Source organism: Pongo abelii, chromosome 14 (assembly GCF_028885655.2).
Source record: "Pongo abelii isolate AG06213 chromosome 14, NHGRI_mPonAbe1-v2.0_pri, whole genome shotgun sequence".
NCBI classification, from domain to species: Eukaryota; Metazoa; Chordata; class Mammalia; order Primates; family Hominidae; genus Pongo; species Pongo abelii.
Window position 1 is genome coordinate 37,469,416 of NC_071999.2, and position 22,261 is coordinate 37,491,676.

The following is a 22,261-nucleotide window of genomic DNA, read 5'->3' on the forward strand; positions in this document are numbered from 1 at the left end:
TATTTTAGGATGGTTTTAAATGCACATAAAAATCGAGCAAATGGTAGAGTTCTCATGTACCCCCCCCCACACACACACAGTTTCCCTTATTACTAACCTCTTACATTGTTACAACTAATGACCTAACATTGATACTTTAACATTAACTTGTTATAACTTATTAGTTATAACATATAATATGTAACATTAAGTTACATATCAGTTATATATTAGTTATATAACTTATTCATTATTCAAATTTCCTTCATTTTTATCTAAATGCCCTCTCTGTTCAAGGGTTCTATCCAGGATACCACCTTACATTTAGTTATCATGTTTCCTTAGGCTCCTTTTGGCTGCGACAATTTCTTAAATTTATTTTTTAATATCTTAAGCTTATTTTTGATGACCTTGACTTTTTTTTTTTTTTGAGACAGAGTCTCACTGTCGCCCAGGCTGAAGTGCAGTGGCACCATCTCGGCTGACTGCAACCTCTGCTTCCCAGGTTCAAGAGATTCTCCTGCCTTAGCCTCCCGAGTAGCTGGGACTACAGGCGCCCACCAACATGCCTGGCTAATTTTTGTATTTTTAGTAGAGACGGGGTTTCACCGTATTGGTCAGGCTGGTCTTAAACTCCTGCGCTCAAGTGATCCACCCGCCCCTACTTCCCAAAGTGTGGGATTACAGGTGTGGGCCACAGCGCCTGGCCGTCCTTGACAATTTTGAGGAAAACTGATCAGGTATCTTGTAGCATGCTCTTATATTGGGATTTCTCTGATGTTTTTCACAGCCTCCAGAACTGTGAGAAATAAGTTTGTTATTTGTTATTATTTTTATTTATTTATTGAGACAACATCTTGCTCTGTCACCCGGGCTATAATGTAGTGGCATAATCACGGCTCACTGCAGCCTCAACCTCCTAGTCTCAGGTGATCTTCTCACCTCGGCCTCCTGAGTAGCTAGGACCATCGCCATGCATCACCATGCCCTGCTAATCTTTGTGTTTTTTGTAGGGATGGGGTTTCACCATGTTGCCCAGGTTAAATTTTTCTTCCTTGTAAATTACCCAGTCTCTGCTATTTCTTTTCTTTTCTTTCTTTCTTTCTTTCTTTCTTTTTTTTTTTTTTTTTTTTTTTTGCCACTTCTGCTAGGGTGTTTGTTTGTTTTGAGGCAGGATCTCACTCTGTCACCCAGGCTGGAGTACAGTGGTGCCATTACAGCTCACTGCAGTCTCAACCTCACGGGCTCAAATGACCTTTCCCCACTCAGCCTCCCAAGTAGTAGCTGGGACTACAGGTATGTACCACCATGCCCAGACAATTTTTGTATTTTTCGTAAAGACAGGGTCTCACTATGTTGCCCAGGCTGGTCTTGAATTCCTGGCCTCAAGTAATATTCCTGCCTTGGCTTCTCAAAGTGCTGGGATTACAGGCATGAGCCGCCAAGCCCAGCAGAATGTGCTACTTTTTATAGGAGCACAGAGAAACTAAGATAGGGTGTTCTGCTCCTCCTCCTTTAGGGTGGAATATTGTAGGGGAGGGAAAAATAATTTGCTTCTACCCTTTGGTTCTCAGCTGAAACTCTGTAACTAAAGAAAAGTATACAGATTTATTTAACATACGTTTTAGATGACATGGAAACCTTCATAAGTTTATGAAGACCTGAAAAAATAGTTAAACCTGGTGTTTTATACAAGGTTTGATGAAGAGGGGAGTCATGGAAAGATGTGATAGGACAAAGGAGATATGAGCTAAGTGTAGTAAACTGGGGGAAATTAGCCAGGCTTGTTTAGATTCCTGTTGGTGTCCCTCTATTTTCAAAAGTAAGGTTGTTCCTTTTCTCCACAAAGAGGAAGGGCACCTCTCACATGAGAGTCTTATGACTTGCCTCAGGAGAAGGTCAAAGAGCCCTTCTTGTACCTGCCATTTCTCAGATACTTCAGCTGAAAATATTTGATATGTCAAAATTGAGCCATAACTTAAGAAACAAATTAACTGAAGTTGCAAGGTACAAAGTTAACATACAAAAATCAGTAGCGTTTGTATAAGCTAACAATGAAATATTTGAAGAAAAATAAAATCTCATTCACAATAGCTACAATGACCTAAAACGGGGTGTCTACTCACCTTACTCTACACCTATGCATTGATCTTTACAATACAATACTTAGGAATAAATTAAATAACGGAGGTGAAAGATTTGTACACTGAAAACTATAAAATATTGATGAAAGAAATTGAAGATGACACAAATAAATGCTTACGGATTAGAAGAATTAATATTTTTAAAATGAACATACTACCCAAAGAAATCTACAGATTCAATGCAATCTCTATCAAAATTGCAATGATATTTTTTTCACAGAAATAGAAAAAAAATACAGAAACTCATGAAATCACAAAAAAAAGCCTGAGAGCCAAAGCAATCCTGAGCAACAAAAACAAAGAACAACATTTTGCATCACACTACCTGACTTCAAAATATATTACATGGCTATAATAACCCAAGCAATATGGTATTGGTATAAAAAGAGACAAATTGGCCTGCACGGTGGCTCACGCATGTAATCCCAGCACTTTGGGAGGCCAAGGTGGGAGGATCACTTGAGGTCAGGAGTTCAAGACCAGGCTGGACAACATGGCAAAACCTCGTCTCTACTAAAAATACAAAAATTAGCCAGGCATTGTGGTGCATACCTGTAGTCCCAGCTACTCAAGAGGCTGAGGCAGGAGAATCACTTGAACCTGGGAGGTGGAGGTTGTGGTGAGCTGAGATCCTGCCACTGTACTCCAGCCTGGGTGACAGAATGAGACTCTGGCAAAAAAAAAAAAAAAGACACATTGACCAATGGAACAGAATAGAAGACCCAGAAATAAATCTATGTATTCATAGCCAAACAGAATGACAGAGTCTCATTCTGTGGCCCAGGCTGGAGTGCAGTGGCACGATCTTGGCTCACTGCAACCTCTGCCTCCTGGGGTCAAGCGATTTTCCTCCTCAGCCTCTCAAGTAGCTGGGATAACAGGTGTGTGCCACCACACCTGGCTAATTTTTGTATTTTTAGTAGAGACGGGGTTTCTCCATGCTGGCCAGTCTGGTCTCAAATCCTGACCTCGTGATCCGTTTGCCTTGGCCTCCCAAAGTTCTGGGATTACAGGCATGAGCCACCATGGCCAGCCATGATTTTTTTTTCTTTTTTTTTTTGAGACAGAGTCTTGCTCTGTCACCCAGGCTGGAGTGCAGTGGCGTGATCTCAGCTCACTGCAACCTCCACCTCACAGGTTCAAGTGATTCTCCTGCCTCCACCTCCCAAGTCACTGGGACTACAGGCACATGCCCCCATGCCCGGTTAATATTTGTATTTTTAGTAGAGACAAGATTTCGCCATGTTGGCCAGGATGGTCTCAAACTCCTGGCTTCAAGTGATCCACCCGCCACGACCTCCCCAAAGTGCTGGGATTACAGGCAAAAGCCACTGTGCCTGGCCAGCCAAATGGTTTTTGACAAAGGTACCAAGAGCATACATTGAGCTCAAGCCATCTTCCTCTTTGATAAATGATGCTGGGAAAACCAAATATCCATATGCAGAAGAATGAAACTACACCCCTATGTCTCACTATATACAAAAGCCAACTCAAAGTGGATTGAAAACCTACACATAAGACCTTAAACTATAAAACTGCTAGAAGAAAGTGTAGGGAAAACACCACAGGACATTGGCCTAAGCACAGATTTTATGGCTAAACCCTCAAAACACAGGGGACAAACTAAAAAAAGGCAAGTGGGACTTAATTAAACTAATATCCAGAATATACAAGGAATGCAAACAGCAGCAAAAACAAACAAAACAAAAAAAATTATCAATCCCATTTAAAAAAATGGGTAAAGGATCTAATTAGACGTTTCTTTTCCTTTTTTTTCCGACAGTCTTGCTCTATCACCCAGGCCGCAGTTCAGTGGCACGATCTTGGCTCACTGCAACCTCTGCCTCCTGGATTCAAGTGATCCTCCTGCCTCAGCCTCCTGAGTAGCTGAGATTACAGGGACGTGCCACCATGACCAGCTAATTTTTGTGTCTTTAGTAGAGACAGGGTTTCACCATGTTGGCCAGGATGCTCTCAATCTCTTGACCTCGTGATCTGCCTGCCTCGGCCTCCCAAAGTGCTGGGATTACAGGTGTGAGCCACCGAGCCCCACCAGACATTTCTTAAAAGAAGACATACAAATAGCCAACACTTAATAGGGAAAAAGACAGTCTCTTCAATCAATGGTGTTGGGAGGCCTGATGTGATGGCTCACATCTGTAATCCCAGCACTTTAAGAGGCTGAGGTGGCGCCAGGCACGGTGGCTTATGCCTGTAATCCCAGCACTTTGGGAGGCCAAGGCAGGCAGATCACCTGAGGTCAGGAGTTCAAGACCAGCCTGGCCAACATAGTGAAACCCCATCTCTACTAAGAATACAAAAATTAGCCGGGCATTGTGGCAGGCGTCTGTAACCCCAGCTACTCAGGAGGCAAAGGCAGGAGAATCACTTGAACTTGGGGAGGCAGAGGCTGCAGTGAGCCCAGATCAAGCCACTGTACTCCAGCCAGGGCAACAAAGCGATCCTCCATGAAGGAAAGAAAGAAAGGAAGAAAGGAAGAAAGGAAGAAAGGAAGGAAGGAAGCCAGGACGCCCCCTGAGGTTTGGTCTGTCTTTGCATGTGCCCACTTCCTCCTTTGACTTTCTCTGCTATATTTTGATGCAGTACAAAAGCTCTCACCAGAAGTTGTGCAGATGCTTCTTGTACAGACTGCAGAAACGTGAGCTAAATTAGCTTCCTTTCTCTATAAATTACCCAGCCTCAGCCTCAGATATTCCCTTATAGCAACACAAAATGGACTAAGTCCATAGTGTCATTAAGTAGGAAAAGAAAAGCTAGCAAGAGAAATGGGCCGTGTAGTGGGTAAAGGGGGATAAGTATTGATGAACTCAATTTTGTGCATGGTACATGTTATTTGCCTGGAAGATCACCAAATGGTAGTGTTGGGGATTTGTCTGGATTTAAGAGAGGGGTTGGAGATGAAGGTGTTGGGAGTTTTTAGTGTGGAAGAACTAGTTGAAGCCTTGGGCTTAGGCAGACTGATTCAAGGAAAACATGAAGATTACCTAAGAAAACTAGAAGACTGAGATAAAAATTCTCAAGATCACCAATATTGAACAAGCAGGAAAGAAGAGGAGCCTGCAAAAAAGAACAGAGAGGTGGGAGGTGAAAGTATCAAAAAGAAGGTGATGACCAAGAGCGTTAAATGCCCCAGGGAGAGGGGGACAACTAGGAATCCAAGGAACTGGAGGTGAGGAGCTCACAGCAGGCATGAGTGAGGGCAGTTTCCACGGCATGGTTGGAGTTGGAAGCCTCATTAAAGTAAGGTTTAACTGTGAGTAAGAAGTGGGTTTTTTTATAGCATGGTTATGAGATTGTTATGACGTCTGTAATATAACAGATACATAATTTTTTGTATAGACAATGTTGTATGTAAATGTGTGTTAAAGCCACATGGTAGATGCAGCTAGCATTCTAATTAGTCATTTATATGGGGAGCAGGAGAGAGTCAGCTAGCCTTATATCAAAAAGACTGTTCCAGAGGGAGTACAACCACCCCTTTAGCTATTTATACCTCCATCAACACTACTTTGCTCATTAATGTCATAAATGACTTTTCAAAACTAATGGCTTGTAAATATCATGAAGGACATAAGAAATGGATTCTCACTGGTGAAATTAAAAGTGTTCAAGTTAAAATATTTTGGAGACACTCCCTCCCTTTACTGAACAAATGATAAGAACAGAATGAAGACTGTAGCCCACACCTGTTGAGATGACATTCAACCATAAGTCAGTAGGAATTCTGGTTGTCTGATGTCAACTATGGAAACTATAACATCTGCCTAAAAAGAACCTTTCATGCAGCATAGTAGTCAGAGTACTAAAAGGACAAAGAACGTTCATCAGGCTTACTAAGTGGGCTCTATAAGCTATTCTGTGCCTGCTTGCTAAACAAAAATGTTTGATATATCTGTAAGTGAGACAGAAACCTGCTCTCAAGGTTGCCGGGAGAAGGTTTTTTTACTTGATTCTAACAACTGAAGGCAACTGTTGTCTATCAAAAAATAATCATAAGAGTTGGGTTAATAAATGTGCATGGTCAGCTCACAATAAAAATAACGAAGAGAGATGGGGCTTTGGCAGAAGATTTTAGGGCTATCTGTGCTCTTGGCTGCTTTGCTTTATCTGAGGTGTCATGGCCTTACCATCCTAAAAGGCATAACCTGTTCACATTTGATAGATGACTGATTTTATCATTGCTTAGATGACAGACAACCAAAACTTTATGATTTATTCCCCCAAGGATGAGATCCCAAGAGTTAAAAAGTGATAGCAACAGCTGAATTACACTTTTACAGCTGGTTAAAATGATAAACATGATGTTATGTTTATTTCACCACAATAAAAAAGTGATAGATCAAAGACCTAAGTATCAGACCTAAAATTACAAAAATCTTAGAAAATATGGGTGAAAAGCTTCATAATGTTGGCTTTGCCAATGATTTCATAGATACGACACTAAAAGCAGTCAACAAAAGAAAAAAACAGAGGACGGTCACAGTGGCTCACACCTGTAATCCTAGCACTTTGGGAGGCCAAGGTGGGTGGATCACCTGAGTTCAGGAGCTCGAGACCAGCCTGGGTAACATGGTGAAACTCCATCTCTACTAAAAATACAAAAATTAGCCAGGTGCTATAGGCGGGTGCCTATAGTCCCAGCTACTTGAGAGGCTGACACACAAGAATCGCTTGAACCTGGGAGGCAGAGTTTGCAGTGAGCTGAGATCGTGCCACTGCACTCCTGCCTGGGCGACAGAATGAGACCCTGTTTTGCACTCCTGATTGGGTGACAGAGTGAGACCTGTCTCAAAAAGAAAAAGAAAAAATAGGTAACTTAGGCTACATCAAAATTTAAAACTTCTGTGTATTGAAGGACAATCAACGGAGTGAAAGGGCAACCCATGGAAATTTGGGAAGAAATATTTGCAAATCATATCTGATAAAGGGTTAATATTTAGAATGTATAAAGAACTGCTACAACTCAACAATAGCAACAAAACAACAACACAAACAATTTGATTAAGATATGGACAACGCTGGGCATGGTGGTTCACACCTGTAATCCCAGCACTTTCAGAGGGAAGGCAGGAGGATCTCTTGAGCCCAGGAGTTTGAGACCAGCCTGGGCAACATAGTGAAACTTAGACACTTTGTCTCTACAAAAAAAGTAAAATAAAATTAGCAGGGTGTAGTGGTGCATGCCTGTAGTCCCAGCTACCTGGGAGGCTGAGGTGGGAGGTGGGAGGATTTGCTTGAGCCTGGGTGGTAGAGGCTACAGTGAGCTGAGATCATGCCACTGAATTGCAGCCTGGATGACAGGGAAGAAAAAAAAAAAATATATATATATATATATAATTTTGTATAGTTTCTTTGGAGAAATGTCTCCAAATGTGCAAGGTCTTGACTATGTCTTCATACTTGCCCATGGTCTTTGTATGTCTTTATATGGGCAAGGTCTTGAGTAGACATTTCTCCAAATAAGGCATACAAATGGCCAATAAGAACATGGAAAGATGCTCAGCAGACATCACAACTATAATGAGATATCACCTCACCCATTAGGATGGCTGCTATCAAAATAAAATTTTTTAAAAACCCAGAAAATAGCAAGTGTTGGTGAGGATGTAGAGAAATTGGAACCCTTGTGTATTATTGGTAGGAATATGAAATGGTGCAGTTACTGTGGGAAATAGCATAGTGCATCATCAAAAAAATGAAACATAGAGTTACTATGTGATCCAATTCTGCTTCTGGGTATATACCCAAAAGAGTAGAAAGCAGGGTCTCAGAGAGATATCTGAACACCCATGTTTATAGCAGTATTATTCTCAATAGACAAAAGGTAGAAATAACCCTAGGACACATTGGCAGATGAATGTGTAAACCTAACGTGCTATTAACATGCAATGGAATATTACTCAGCCTTAAAAAGGAAGGAGGCCAGATGCTGTGGCTCATGCTGAAATCTTAGCACTGTGGGAGGTTGTGGCAGAAGGATCACTTGAGCCCAGGAGTTGGAGACCAGGCTGGGGAATGGAGCGAGACCTTGTATCAAAAATTAAATTGAAAGGAAAGAAATCTGATCACATGCCACAATATGGATGAACCTTGAAGACATTGTAGTAAAATAAGCCAGTCACAAAAAGACAAATGGTGCCTAAAATAGCCAAACTTATAGAAACAGAAAGTAGAATGATGGTTGCCAGGGACTGAGGGAAGGAGGAAATGGGAAGTTGTTACCTAATACGTACAGAATTTCAACTTCGCAAGATAAAAATTCTGGAGATTGGTTGCACAACAATATGAAATGTATTTAACACTACTGAACTGCATACTTAAAAATGATCAAGATGTTAACATTTTTATGTATGTTTTACCCATTTTTTTTACAAAGTCATAGTGACAGGGAGATCCAGTAATAGAAAAATAGATATTTTCAAGTACTTGAATAGAAAGAAAAGTCTTTGAAGGAAACTAAATGAAAAAAAAAAAAGGATTACATTTAACAATTTTTTTTAGCTGAAAACATTGGGGAAAAAATTGCTGCAGAGATTATTAGAGAATATTTTCTGCTCCTAACGTGTCTCTTCTGTTAACTTTCCTGGATAAGGGGATAAGGAGGCTGCCCAGTCCAGGAAATCTTGGGGTTCCACTGTCTTTAAGGCAGTGATGTTGGTGTCTCTTCTGATATTTTACTTCACAGGATGGTTCACAGAGTGTAGCCGCCTCCAACTCCTAGCAGTAAAGAAGATAAACGCTGTTCAAGGAGGCTTTGCCTTGAGGCATGTGTTATAAGTTACTCTTAAGAATCGAATTTCACACTTCTCTTTAAATGTCATGAGAATGAGAAACTTAAAAGCAGGAAAAATTATCAATCATCAGTAAACATGAAAAGTATTTTCATTTGATCAAAAGTTAAGCTTTTGACGGTTTTCTTCCAGCCCATTCTTGGACACCACAAATTGGGCTGGCTTCCTGAACGTGCACCCCATTTTCAGCTCAGATACCCGTGCTCCAAAGGGTAAATACACAAGTGTCTTTGCTTTATGGATTTTCCCGTTAACAATTATAGGGGAAACAAAATGTACCAAGAGGACAATTCCAGAGGTCTCACATTTTGACAGTGTCACAGCAATGTCCCTTCTCCTGTGCAGTTACAGTGCCCCCACAGCAATGGCCACAGGATTATCTCAGCCCTGTCAGTTTCCCCTGGAAGGCCCAGGTTGTCAGGTAGGTAGGCCTCATTTGTCCTTGACTTCTGCCCAACACAGGTATCAGAAGAGGGAATTTCTACAAAGAAGTTGGTCATCAAATCATGGTGAAATGTACTTCCCAGCACCAAAGGACTGGAATGGCAAATGTATGGTGTAATCTCATTTTGTGAAAGGAAGGAGGAAAAGGAAAGCAAGAAGCAAAGAAGAAACATCATATATGTGTGTATATATTTGTAGAAACTTGAACAGTGATGTGGAAGTAGACATTCCATGACGCAAATAGTGCTTGCCTCGAGAGGCGTTTAGTGCAATGAGGACTGGCAGGGAGGTGATTAACTTTTTCTGTATGTATCTCTGTATTTTTGACTTGTTACAAGAATATATTAAATGCATTTTTACAAGTTCAATTCTATTCTATAGCATTGTTTTATAGTGATCAGATGAAAATTATTATACTATTTTTAACGTGAACACATGCAAATCCTCCTAAAATTAAATTTATTCACTTATTCTCTGCAAGACACACTTCTGCTTTAAGTTTAGAATCAGTATCATGTATGGCTACAAGTGTGGATTCCAAAGACAGATTGCCTGGATTCAAATTCAGGCTCTCCCTCCTACTGGGTATATGACCTTCAGCAAAGTACAAAACCCTTCTGAGCCTTGGTTTTTTAGCTTGTATAATGGAAATGATAATAGTTCTACTTCACAGGACTGCTCAGGAGATTTAATGAATCAAATATGTAGTGCATTTACAATAGTGTCTGGCAAACTATATGTTAGTGATTTTTAAGTTTTCTGTGTGGCGAACCCATCATTTATGAATGTAGATTATAGAAGCTGAGGTTTTTGCAATATTTTTTATTGCCACAGGGCTAAAAATCTCCGTAGTAATATACTTGTGCAAAATGCACATAAAATGCTATGTACTATGAATTTTAAGTAACAATTATTTTAAAATCTTGCATATTTACTAGGATGTTTAAATTATAATAAAATAAGATTTTCAGATTATAGTGCATATAGTGCATGTATAATAAATATGGAGAAAGGAAGACAGCAAGTACACCTTTACATGAAAATCAAAGCTGTCACAAGGGCTGGGTGTGATGGCGCATGTCTGTCATCCCAACACTTTGGGAGGGCAAAGTCGGGGGATCCTTTGAGCCCAGGAGTTCAAGACCAGCCTGGGCAATAGAGTGAGACCCTGTCTCTACAAAAAATTTAAAAACTCGCCAGGCATAGTGGCATGGACCTGTAGTCCCAGCTACTTGGGAGGCTTGTTGGGAGATCACTTGAGCCCAAGAGGGACTCTGCAGTGAGCTGTGATTGCACCAGTGCACTCCAGCCTGGGCAATAGAGCAAGACCCTACTTCAAAAATAAAACAGGCCAGGCACGGTGGCTCATGCCTGTAATCCAAGCACTTTGGGAGGCTGAAGCTGGCAGATCACTTGAGGTCAGGAGTTCAAGACCAGCCTGGCCAATATGGTGAAACCCCGTCTCTACTAAAAATACAAAAAAATTAGCTGGGTTTGGTGGCAGGCGCTTGCAATCCCAGCTACTCAGGAGGCGGAGGCAGGAGAATCTCTTGAACCTGGGAGGCGGAGGTTGCAGTGAGCCAAGATCGCACCATTGTGCTCCACTCCAGCCTGGGCGTTGCAGTGAGACTCCATCTCAAAAAAAAAAAAAAAAAAAATTAAACAAAACAAAAATCCGTCACAAGAAAACACCAATGGGTGCTTAAGGATTATAAATGTGTCCAGAACTTTTCTGGCTACTGTGGGATGAGCCATAGGGTAACCTGGTGGGTACAGAGATGTGGATGTGCTGAGGAGGTGATAGTGGGTAGGTTTGGTGCTACCTTCTAGAACACTTCACCACATTCTTCTCCACAAGTATAAGGGTGGAAACAGGCATTTAATACAACCAGGCAAAAGACATTGCTCATAGACTTTTCTTTCCTCCATGAAGTAAACAGGTCTTCCCCCTCCGACTTTTTTCGGGGGGGAAATTTTTTGGGTTTTTTTGTTTTAATTTTTAATTATTTATTAAAATATTTAATTTTTGTGGGTTTTTTGTTTTAATTTTTAATTATTTATTTTGTTTGTTTGTTTGTTGGTCTTTCCCTTTTAGATAATGTCCTTGGGAACATGGCTTTTCTCTCTCTGTCTCTCTCTCTCTTTTCTTTTTTTTTTTTGAAACAGAATCTTGCTCTGTCGCTCAGGCTGGAGTGCAGTGGTGCGATCTCGGCTCACAGCAACCTCTGGCTCCCAGGTTTATGTGATTCTCCTGTCTTAGCCTCCTGAGTAGCTGGGACTACAGGCGCCTGCCACCGTGTCTGGCTAATTTTTTTTTTTTTTTTTTTTTTTAGTAGAGATGGGGTTTTACCATGTTAAACAGACTGGTCTCGACCTCCTGACCTCAAGTGATCCACCCACCTCTGCCTCCCAAAGTGTTGGGATTACAGGCGTGAGCCACCGCGCCCAGCCACTTTTCTCTTCTTCACCCTCACCTCTTCACCATGACCTTTCCTTCATCATCCCCATGCTTGATCTCTCTACAGCGTTTATCACTCCAAACAACAGGGTCAACTGCCACTGCTTCCTCTCCCTGACACTCCCTTCTAAGGCACTTCACTGCACTTATCTTCCTATTTCTTACTCCGTGCAGTGGATCTCTGGATTCCCTCATCTTTGAACAGAGGTGCTATGGACTGAATATATCCCCTCCCAAACTTATAAGTTGGAACTTAATCATCAATGTGATCATATTAAGAAGTGGGGCATTTAGGGAGCGATTAAGTCATGAGGGCAGAGTCCTCATGAATGGTATTAGTGCCCTTATAAAAGACGTGCAAGGGAGCTGCTTACCTCTTCCACCAGGTGAGGACACAGCTAAATGGCACCATACATGAACCAGGAAACAGGCTCTTGATAGACACTGAATCTGCTGGTACCTTGATCTTGAACTTCCTAGCCTCTGGAACCATGGGAAGTAAATTTCTATTATTTATAAACACCCAGTGTAAAGTATTTTGTCATAGCAGCCCAAACAGACTAAGACAAGAGGCACACACAAGCTTAATCTTTTTAAAATGTTTTATTTATTTAATATTTAAATATATATACACACATTCACATCATTTAAAACTCAGATACAAAAAGGTATTCTGTGAAAAGTCCCTTTTTACCCCAGCCTCTCCTGAAAGCAACTGTGCTCCTTCCAGAGACATTTTATATATGTATATGCATATGCCTACATATTGTATGTCTGTATATATACACATTCATATATATAATATGCATGTGCTATTTTCCTCTTTTTTTCACATAGTAGCATCAGTATATCCTGTTAAGCATCTTGCTTTTCTTAAATAACAATGTAACTCTAAGATCATCCTATATACATGCAGAAAGAACTTCTTCATTCTTTTTTACTACTGCACAGTATTCCATTGTGTGAATGTATCATAATTGTTTTTAGTAAGTCCTCTATTGATGATCATTTAAGTTGTTTCTAATCTTTTGTTCTTACAAATATGTCAAAATATAGTTCTGAGGTTCCCGTTTTTCTCATTCCATATCTCCCTTCCCACTTTCCTCACCGACCAAACATCTCATTCAATTATGGCTTTACTCATCACCAGGCACTAGACAACTGACAACCAATTTATCTCCTGCTCTGTTCTCTTTTATAAGCTCAAGTCCCACATTCCCAACTGCCTATAGAGGAAGAATCCACTCCCTAAGACTAAACATATCCAAAGTAAAAAATAATCCTCCCCTCCCACTCTGTCCTGCTTGTGCTAATTTTATCTGGGGTGCATAGCACTTATTCACAATTCCCCTCACTTATTCGTACTCACTCATGCTGCTGCTGTTGCCATGTTTTCAATGTCCCCATATACAGTCCACAACCATCTACCATCCCAGAAACAAGAAACTAGAGTTGTATGGTTATGCATGGAGATAACCAAGAGCTCATCAGATTGCATGCATGAGCACCCATCTTGAAATGCCATTTGAGCACCTCACGCCCATCTCATCATTGAGAACCTTCAAAAAGTGTTCTTGCATGTTTCATACAGATTCACTCATCTTTCATTTCCTTCAGTTTTAGAGACCTAGCCAAGCTAAGGGAATAAATCAAAATCAACTGATAACAAGGGTGAGGTTTCTCAAACTGAAACATCCTGTTAATGTGGGGTAAGACCACCTCCATAGGTGGTCTTCAGGTATAAGGCCATGAGTCTTCAGGTACAAGGCCTAACACCTGTGGCATGTAGTGATGCAGCATTTTTCTCTTCCTTATAGTCCTCTGAAATAGAAAGTTTGTTCAAGAGACAATGGACGTGTTCACTGCAGTAGAATGTTACAGCAAAGTAAATGAGAACAATAACCCTAGGACAGGGAGGGTACTGCTCACTGCTCAAGCATCTGCAGCACACTCCTGAGGGGACACATTAAGTCAGCAGAGAGACATTTCCCAAAATAAACAGGGAGGGAAATATAGATGGTGGAGTCATAGTGTGGAGGCTAAAGTGACTCCATCTTGGAAGCTAATCCACCATGTTGACTTCTGATTAACCCTGGTCCCTGGAATGCCTCTCAAATTTCCATTTTATCTATTGTTCTTTGTGTAAGAACATATGCCTACCATAAATCCTGCCTTTTGATCAAATTATACACCTGCCTTTCTTCATGGTGTATAATCCCTTGTTCTGGGGGATAATGGTGTGGAGATCTACCTGTTTCAAAGCTTCCTAAGACTATGCTTCTGTCCCTAAGTTCCCAGATAAAATCACCTTACAACAAGTGGGATTTGTCTGCCTCCTTCTTTGGTTTACTGGCTCCTTCTATGTTTGGAGGTCGATTTGCATATAGAGCCTTTTCATAAAACACACATGAAAGTAGAAGGACCCAGTGCTGGACACCTAGAGCTAGAAACCTTAGCCCTAGGTTTTTAAGCTCTAGAGCTTATATATCTTACATATGGTTGTCATTGTGGAAAACAATGTGGCAATTCCTCAAAGGCCTAAAAACAAAAATACTGTTTGACCCAGCAATTCTATTACTGGGTATATACCTGAGGGAATACAAGTTGTTCTGCTATAAAGACACATGCATGTGTATGTTCATTGCAGCACTATTTGCAATAGCAAAGATATGGAATCAACCTAAATGCCCACCAATGATAAAGAAAATGTGGTACATATACACCATGGAATACTAATGCAGCCATAAAAAAGAATGAGATCATGTCCTTTGCAGGGACCATGATGAAGCTAGAGCCATTATCCTTAGCAAACTATTGCAGGAACAGAAAACCAAATACGCATGTTCTCACTTATAAGTGGGAGCTAAATAATGAGAACACATGGATACATAGAGGGGAACAACACACACTGGGGCCTGCTGGAGGATAGAGAGTGGGAGGAGAGAGAGGATCAGGAAAAACAACTAATGGGTACTAGGCTTAATACCTGGGTGATGAAATAATCTGTGCAACAAACCCACACGACACAAGTTTTCCTATATAACAAATCTGCACCTGCACCCCGAACTTAAAATAAATAAATAAATAAATATATATTATATTATATATATACACAAACACACATATGGTTGTCTAACTTTACATCTTCCACAACTCAATATAAACATATTACATGAAGAATTTAGTTTCTGGAGAATCCTGTACAGGGATCTCTAGCTCAGGTGAATGTAAAATCTAGCATCTGGCTTCCAGTTTGAAATGGAAAACAAGAATGATGCTGTATTAGACTGTTCTCACGCTGCTATAAAGAACTGCCCGAGACTGGGTAATTTAGAAACGAAAGAGGCTTAATTGACTCACAGTTCAGCATGGCTGGGGAGACCTCAGGAAACTTATAATCATGGTGAAAGGTGAAGGGGAAGCAAGTCACCTTCTTCACAAGGTGGTAGGAGAGAGAAATGCCGAGTGAAGGGGAAAGAGCCCCTTATAAAACTATTAGAACTTGAGAGAACTCACTCACTATCAGGAGAACAGCATAGGACACAAAGCCTAACCAATATCAGGTGCCATGGATGGACCAGACACTTTGAGGAATTTTTTGGAAGGTATGAAGCTGATAAGATGGACCAAACTTTACTTCATAGAGTTAATAAAACTGTACAATAAACTCATGTATTTTAAAGTCTATGATTTATTTTATTTAATTTATTTTAGAGACAAGGTCTCACTCTGTCACCCAGGCTGGAGTGCAGTGGTGCAATAATAGCTCACTGAACCCTTAAACTCCTGGGCTCAAGTGATCTTCCCACCTTCGACTCCTGAGTAGCTGCAACTACAGGCGCACACCACCACACCTGATTATTATTATTATTATTAGTTTGTGGGGGGGGTGGTTTGAGATGGAGTCTTGCTTTGTTGCCCAGACTGGAGTGCAGTGGCACCATCTTGGCTCACTGCAACCTCTGCCTCCCAGGTTCAAGAGATTCTCCTGCCTCAGCATCACCAGTAGCTGGGGACTACAGGCACATGCCACCATGCCTGGCTAATTTTTGTAGTTTTTGGTGGAGACAAGGTTTCATCATGTTGCCCAGGCTGGTCTCGAACTCCTGGCCTCAAGTGGTCCACTCGCCTCGGCCTCCCAGAGTTCTGGGATTACAGGCGTAAGCCATTGCACCCGGCCTTTTTTTTTTTTAGAAACCAGGTCTCACTATCTTGCTATATTGCCCAGGCTGATCTCAAACTCCTGGGCTTAAGGGATCATCCCTCCTTGGCCTCCCAAACTGTTGGAATTACAGGTGTGCGCTACCACAACTGGCTTGATTTCCTTGTGTCACTATATATTAGTTAACGTTTTCTAGGCCAGGCATGGTGGCTCATGCCTTTAATCCCAACAGCTTGGGAGGCCAAGGCTGGCAGACCAGCCTGGCCAACATGGTGAAACCCTGTCTCTATTAAAAATACAAAACTTAGCCAGGCATGGTGGTGGGTGCCTGTAATCCCAGTTACTCGAAAGGCTGAAGCAGGAGAATCACTTGAACCTGGGAGGTGGACGTTGCAGTGAGCCAAGATCACATTACTGTACTCCAGCCTGGGCGACAGAGCAAGACTCCACCTCAAAACCAAAACAAAAACAAACAAACAAAAATTTCTAGAATCTAAGAGGAATGAAATCACAATGTATGTACTCTTTTTGGCAGACTTTCATTCCACAAAATTATTTTGTCAATGCCTTTGGAAAGAGGGAGAAAGAAAAATTTTAAAATAAGTATTATTTTGAGACTCATCTATGTTTTGTATGTATCAATAGTCTTTTTATTGGTGAATAGTCTTCCATTGTATGGCTATGCCAATTTACTTATATATCCACCTATTGATAGATATTTTGGTTGCTTATAATTTGAGGCTATTACAAATAAAGTCATTATGATCTTTTTTATTTCTATACAAATATTTGTTTGTATATATTAATATGTTTTCATTTATTCTTGGCATATACCTAAGAGTGAAATGGCTGGGTCATATGGTGTTGCATATTTAAAATATTCATAAACTATCAAACTCTTACCATATTATTATATACCTTTCTACCAGCAATATATTAGAATTCCAGAGGCTCCACATCCTTGCCAGCACTTGTTTTAAAGTTTAGATGTTTTAACAGATGTGTAGCAGTATAACTCATTGTGACTTTAATTTTCACTTTTCTCATGACCAATGATGTCAAGCATCTTTTCAGGTATTTATTTGCCATCCATATAACTTCTTTGGTGAAGTGTCCATTAAAATTTTTTGCCTATTGGAAAAACATTGGTTATTCTTTTATTATTGGGTTCAGAGAGTTCTTTATATATTCTGGATACACATTCTAGATCAAATATGTGATTTACAAATATTTTATGCCAGGCTGTAGCTTGCCTTTTCATTCTGTTAACAGTGTCAAGAAATTCAAAGAACAGAATTTCTTGTAGGGGGAAAGGGGAGATGAAGAGAGGTTGATTAATGGGTACAAACACACAGAAAAAATATGACCTAGTGTTCGATAGATCAGTAGAGTGACTATAGTTTACAATAATCTATTGCACATTTCAAAATAGCTAAAACAAAATAAGTCAAAAATTTCCTCCCAGCATAGACTACAAAAAGAAAACAAGAAATAACTCAAATATTTCTAACACAAAGAAAAGACAGAATTGGTCACAGTGTGCACACCTGTATTCCCCAGCTACTTGGGAAGCTGAGGTGGGAGGATCATTTGAGCCCAAGGGTTTGAGTCCAGCCTGGGCAGCGTAGTGAGACCCTGCCTCTAATAAATAAATGGCAGATATTTAAAGTGATAGATGTCCTAAATACACTGATTTGATCTTTACACTTTATGTGAATGTATTAAATTATCATGTGTACCCTGAAAATGTGCACATCTATTATGTATCCATTTTTAAAAAACCAATCTCTTAATTTTGATGAAATCTAACGTATCAATTGTTTTATTTTAGAATCATGTTTTTGCTGTTGAATCTATAAAAGTTTTGCCTATACCAAAATAAAATAAAAATTTCTCCTATATTTTCTTTTAGAAGTTTTGTATTTGGAGGGCTTATATTTTGTCTATAATCTATTTTGAGCTTTTTTGGTATATGTTGCAAATTATGGATTTTACTTTCTTTGCATATGGATATCCAACTGTTTCAGTACCACTTGTTGAAAAGATTATTTATTTTCCATTAAATAGCCCTTGAAATCATCAAAACCAATTGACCATATATGCATGGGCCTTTTTATGGAATCTCTATCTGTTTTATTGATTTATCCATCGTATGCAATTTCTCATTTTCTTGACTACTGTAGCTTTATAATAAACTCTGGAAGTCAAGTAATATGAATCCTTTTATATCATTATTTTCCAAGTCATTTAGGCTATTCTAGGTCCTTTGCATTTCCATATGAATTTTAAAATCAATTTGTCAATTTCTATAAAAAAAAATCCACTGGGATTTGGGTTCAGACTGCATTAAATCTGTAAATCAATTTGGGGAGAAGTAACATCTTAAAAATATCAAGTCTTTTCATCTATTAACATGGTATATATCTTTGAGTTTTAAGGCCTTTTAAATCTCTCAACAATATTCTATAGTCTTCAGACGCTCAGACTTTACATATTGTTTATCCAATTTATTCCTAATTATTTTATATTTTTGTGTAATTATAAATGGTTTGGTTTTTAAATTTCAATTCTTTTTTTTTTTTAAGATGGAATCTTGCTCTGTCACCAGGCTGGAGTACAGTGGCACGATCTCAGCTCACTGCAACCTCCACCTCCCAGGTTCAAGTGATTCCCCTGCCTCAGCCTCCCAAGTAGCTGGAATTACAAGCATGCACCACCACACCCAGCTAATTGTTTGTATTTTAGTAGAGACGGGGTTTCACCATATTGGCCAAAATGGTCTCGATCTCCTGACTTCGTGATCTGCCCACCTCGGCCTCCCAAAGTGCTGGGATTACAGGCGTGAGCCACCGCACCCAGCCTAAATTTCAATTCCTAACTGAATGTTGCTACTATATAGAAATACACTTGAGGCTGGGCACAGTGGCTCACCCCTGTAATCCCAGCCCTTTGGGAGGCTGAGGCGGGAGGATCATTTGAGGTCAGGAGTTCAAGACCAGCCTGGCCAACGTTGTGAAACTCTGTCTCTACTAAAAATACAAAAAAATTAGCTCAGCGTGGTGGTATGCACCTGTAATCCCAGCTATTTGGGAGGCTGAGGCAGGAGAATTGCTTGAACTCAGGAAAGGGAGCTTGCAGTGATCTGAGATCACACCACTGCACTCCAGCCTGGGCCACACAGTCAGATTCCTTTTAGAAAAAAAAATGATTTTTCTGTTTCTATTTTATCTTGCAACCCTGCTAAGCTTACTTATTAGTGCTATTAGCTCCATTTTGTAGATTCCATAGGATTTTGCATATAGAGAATCATGTTCTCTATGAATAAAGATAGTTTTAATTTTTTCTTTACAGCTAGAGACCTTTTAATTTCTTTCTCTTGCTTTATTGCACTAACCAGAACCTCCAATGGACTTCTTGCTAGAGTTTTATCAATTGCATTGAACTCTTTTACTGAACTAGCTATTATTACGTTGATTTTTAATTTTCTTTTGTTTTGTTTTCATTAATATTTACTCTGATCTTTATTATTTCCATTCTTCTGTATAAGTTTTATTTGCCCTCTTTTTTTCTAGTTTTTTTGAGGTGGAGGCTGGGGTCTTTGATTTGAGACTTTGTTTCTTTTCTATTCTTTTCTGTTTTTGTTTTTTTTTTCTTTCAGGAAACATGTTCACAGATGTAATGCTTAAAAGATGCACTGCCGGCCGGGCATGGTGGCTCACACCTGTAATCCCAGCACTTTGGGAGGCCGAGGAAGGCAGATCATGAGGTCAGGAGATCGAGACCATCCTGGCTAACATGGTGAAACCCCATCTCTACTAAAAATACAAAAAAATTAGCCGGGCGTGGTGGCGGGCGCCTGTAGTCCCAGCTACTCGGGAGGCTGAGGCAGGAGAATGGCATGAACCCGGGAGGCGGAGCTTGCAGTGAGCCAAGATGAGATCACGCCACTGCACTCCAGCCTGGATTCTGTCAAAAAAAAAAAAAAAAAAATGCACTGCCAAATGCCATATCCTAAAAAAAAAATGTTTACATGGTGTAACCTCTCCATGCTCAATTCCTGCCTCTCTTCCCACCCTGGTGCTTCAACTTCACACTCACCTTCCTTCATTTAATGGAATTGACCTCACTTCTGTCACTCTGGGGCCTTTGTACATACCGTCCTAGGTGCAAAACATATTGCTGATAAAACAGGTTGTGGTAAAGAAGCTGGCCAAAACCCAGCAAAACCAAGATAGTGATGAAAGTGACTTCTGGTCATCCTCACTACTCATTATATGCTGATTATAATACATTAGCATGCTAAAAGACACTCCCACCAGCACCATGACAGTTTATGAATGCCATGGCAACGTCTGGAAGTTACCCTATATGGTCTAAAAGGGGAGGAACCCTCAGTTCCTGGGATTGCCTACCTCTTTCCTAGAAAAATCATGAATAATCCACCCCTTGTTTAGCACGTAGTCAAGAAATAACTATAAGTATACTCAGTCAAGCAGCCCATGCCACTGCTCTGTCTATGGAGGAGCCATTCTTTATTCCTTTACTTTCCTAATAAACTTGCTTTCACTTTACTCTATAGACTCACCCTGAATTATTTCTTGTGTGAGATCCAAGAACCCTCTCTTGGGGTCTGGATCAGGACTGCTTTCTGGTAACACCTGGACATGGCCCAATTTTTGTTGTGACTTCTGAACCCAGTTCAGATAAGAAAAAATTTTGGCTCAAACTTGGATAGCTCAAAACACAAATTCATGGAGGTTCAGAATCTGAGAACTTACCCAGGTGTTTCTAGAGGGAGGACAGAATGAGTCTGGCAGGTACCTTGTTTGGTCACTCAGTGCTCCTGGGGGTTGAGAGAAGCTCTACTTTGAATCCCACTTCTGACACCAACTGTTAAAAGAAAAATCGTAGGCAAATTTAATTTGTCAAAGTTTAATTGAGCAGATTGATTCATTAATCAGGTAGCCTCCAGAATGACAGCAGATTTAAAGAGACTCCAGTGCTACTGCATAGTCAAAGAAGATTTGTGGACAGGAAAAGAAGTGATATACAGATAATGGAAGAGAGGTACAGAAATAGCCAGACTGATTACAGCTTTGCCTTTGCCTTATGTGAACCCAGTTTGAACAGTTGGCCACCTTTGATTGGCCAAAACTCAGTGGTTGGAAGAAGAATATGTTACAGTCTGTTTATACATCCAGTTAGGTTACAGTCTGCTATGTAGGGGGAAACCTTTCAAATATGTAAAGAGGCAGCTTTAGGCTAAATTTAATTTAACAAGCCCCAAGTGTGGCACCCTTCTGATCCCAGGCCCTGTGCAACTGCTTTGGTTGCATGCTGTTGTGAGCAGAATGTTTTTGTTCCCCCAAATTAATATGTTGAAATCCTAATCCTCGAGTTGATGGTAGTAAGAGGTGGGGTCTTTGGGAGGTAATTAGGTCATGACAGTGCAGCCCTCATGAATGGAATTAGTGCCCTCATAAGAAGAAATATGAGAGAGGTGATTTCTGTCTCCTGCCCTGTGAGGATACAGTGAGAAGACTACCATCTGCCAACCAGCAAGTGAGTCCTCACCAGACAAAGGTCTGCAGGCACCCTGATCTTGGACTTCCAGCTTCTAGCACTGTGAGAAATATTTGCTGTTTAGTCCACCAAGTCTGTGGTATGTTTGTCATGGCAGCCTGAACTGAGACACACAGCCGTGAAGCTGGGCCTGAATCTGATTCACTAGACAATGAATAGTCAATTGAAAAAAATTGATCTGCAACTCCTGTGCCAATAACTACAGAGGTATTTTTCCTTAGAAACAATCTAAATTCCCTGCCGGGCCCAGTGGCTAACGCCTGTAATCCCAACACTTTGGGAGGCCAAGGTGGGCAAATCACTTGAGGTTAGGAGTTCAAGACCAGCCTGGCCAACATGGTGAAACCCCGTCTCTACTAAAAACACAAAAATCAGTCAGGCATTGTGGCAGGTGCCTGTAATCTCAGATACTCAGGAGGCTGAGGCAGAAGAATTGCTTGAACCCAGGAAGCAGAGATTTCAGTGAGCCAAGATCGCGCCACTGCACTCTAGCCTGGGCGACAGAATGAGACTCCGTCTCAACAAACAAAAAAAAGAAAAAAAGAAACAATCTAAATTTCCAACAGTAGGTAAATGCTTTAAGTTTACTATTATATGTGTTATGGATAATTATTTGACCATTAACAATCACTATCAACATTTTAATCCCATGAAAAATAAATGCTTATGCTACATTGGT